Here is a 2,820-nt window from a genome sequence, read left to right as displayed (position 1 = left end):
ATTATTATTGTTATTATCATTATTATTAATATTTCATAGCAAATAGTGATGATTAAATGACGCCTCAGTGAGTGTTTGGCATACTCAATAGCTGCATTGACACTGCACTGACCGTGTTGGTGTTTCGTAATAGCAAATAAAATCAATATAGGTGTTTTTTTTTATATTCTGCACAAATAACTGCAGAAATATGAAACATATAACTTTGGACAATGAGTCAAATGGTACAATGGTCTAAGAAGAATGTTAACCCTATTTAGGCACTATAAGATCAAAATTATCACACACTTTGGAATTTCCGTTTTTTTAGTTCAACTAAGGTCAAAAAGGTTGATAACCCCTGGTCTAGATTGAACTAAAACAACAGAAATTCCAAAGTGTGTTATACACTTTAGTCATAATTTTTGCGCTTAAGAAACTTCTCTATGACTTAAGCTCCATACTTTTGTTTTGTTTGTTTGATATGGACAAGCGGTAGGGCATGGATGGATGGATGGATGGCATTACTGCCACAAGTGGTGGAAAAGTGTATTACAACTAAGTACCGCTGAGGCTCATGCGGACCATAGCTGGGGGGCGCTAGCTGCCCAACAATAGTGGCTCTGAACAATAGGCCCTGGCCCTATGGTTAAATACCACTGATCTTCATCAATCAAGATCCTTGTGTTTTCTAATAAATTGATGCTTCAATATCGTTTGACCCATCACTTGTAGTTTATAAAGCTTTGAGTTTGATGGCACTATCGCTGAAACAAGACAAGACGTAACGTTACACGTTTCAAACGAGTACAATACTTTATACTGAAATTATTTATTGTAATTATTACTGAGAGGCGTAGTATCGCATTTAGATCGGTGGTTCTTAGACTGTTTCCACCAAGTACCACCTTAGAAAACACTTGGTTCTCCAAGTACCACCATAATGACTAACATTCAAATACAGTACGTAGTAGTTCTAAGTATTCATTAAAACAAGACAGAGGATGTATTTAACAAGTCTATTAAATATTTTTGGCCACTCTAACATTACACACAGTTTGAACAGTAACACTGTGTTTGAATATAGGAAAATAAAACACTGTACTTTAATCAAGTGATTCTTTAGCGTACCACTGGATGGAGCCCGTGTACTACAAGTGGCAGAATCCCTGATTTAGAGTATCAAAAAAAGTTTTTTTTTGGCGTTATATTCGAAGAAGAAAAAATCTTCATCCATACGGTTTTGAATACTATATTCATTGTACCTTTTTTTTTTCAATGATAAGAAATGATGACATCAATGAGTGGAAAGTAGTGCCATCTGGTGGACAAATATAAGTAAGGGTACTTATGTAAATTAGATTTTAGTTTTTTAGTTTTAATAATTAAAAAAACGTTTTCACATTGTCTTTATGGGGTTTTGTGTGTAAAGTGTTGAAGACAAAAAGTATTTTTTTTACATTTTGGAATAAGTCTGTAACATAAAGTGTGGAAAAAGTGACGCGGTACTGTATATATCGAATTAATACATTCAAAAGAATTAGACTTAGACAAACTTGAATGATCCACAAGAGAAATTGTTATACTATTGTTATATTATAAAAAAGTAAATATTTACATATAATCTTTATATATATACATTAATATATGTTTGTATAAAATATATTTTGTTTCTACAATTGCATAATGTATACATGTTTTTCTTTGAGTCCAGATTTTAGGCGTAGCGTAGTAGGCCTAAGTATTCATTAAAAACAAGGCAGAGGATGTATTTAATATTTATGGCCACTGTAACATTACACACAGTTTGAACAGTAACACTATGTTTGAATATAGGAAAATAAAACACTGTACTTTAGTGAAGTGATTCTTTGGCCACGAGTGAGAATCCCTGGAACATACAATGGTATAAGGGGGTGTCCGCCATATCGATTCGATATTAGAAAAAAAAAAATCGCATCTTGCATCTAAAATGTCGGATACAAGCGGTTAACTCGTGCAGAGTTGGACAAAATAAGCACACAAGGTTGGTCTTTTCTTTCTATTTTAGTCAAGTCATTTACAACATGTAAACATGGTCGTCTATAGGCTACTACAGAGTTCCCCAATCTTTGTTTCCCACCAGGGACCGGTTTAATCTATGCATTATTTTCACAGACCGGCTTTCTACGTATGGCAGATAAAAACAGCAAAAAAATGAGCATGAAAAATTTGCTTTTGGCTACCTTAACATTTTATACGTCCATCAATGTGCATTGTCCCATGTACTATAACAAAAGAGTTGTAATTGACATCTATTAACAAGCTTATTGACATCTATTAACAAGCTTATTGACATCTATTAAAAAGCTTATTGACATCTATTGACAAGCTTTTTGACATCTATTAACAAGCTTATTGACATCTATTAACAAGCTTATTGACATCTATTAACAAGCTTATTGACATCTATTAACAAGCTTATTGACATCTATTAACAAGCTTATTGACATCTATTAACAAGCTTATTGACATCTATTGACAAGCTTATTGACTTCTATTAACAAGCTTATTGACATCTATTAACAAGCTTATTGAAATCTATTAACAAGCTTATTGACATCTATTAACAAGCTTATTGACATCTATTAACAAGCTTATTGACATCTATTGCCAAGCTTATTGACATCTATTAACACGCTTATTGACATCTATTAACAAGCTCATTGACATCTATTGACAAGCTTATTGACATCTATTAAAAAGCTTATTGACATCTATTAACAAGCTTATTGACATCTATTAAAAAGCTTATTGACATCTATTAACAAGCTTATTGACATCTATTAACAAGCTTATTGA

The sequence above is a fragment of the Nerophis lumbriciformis genome, linkage group LG05 (assembly GCF_033978685.3).
Source record: "Nerophis lumbriciformis linkage group LG05, RoL_Nlum_v2.1, whole genome shotgun sequence".
Taxonomy (NCBI): Eukaryota; Metazoa; Chordata; class Actinopteri; order Syngnathiformes; family Syngnathidae; genus Nerophis; species Nerophis lumbriciformis.
The sequence above is the reverse complement of the archived record's forward strand: the minus strand, read 5'-3'. Positions refer to the sequence as shown.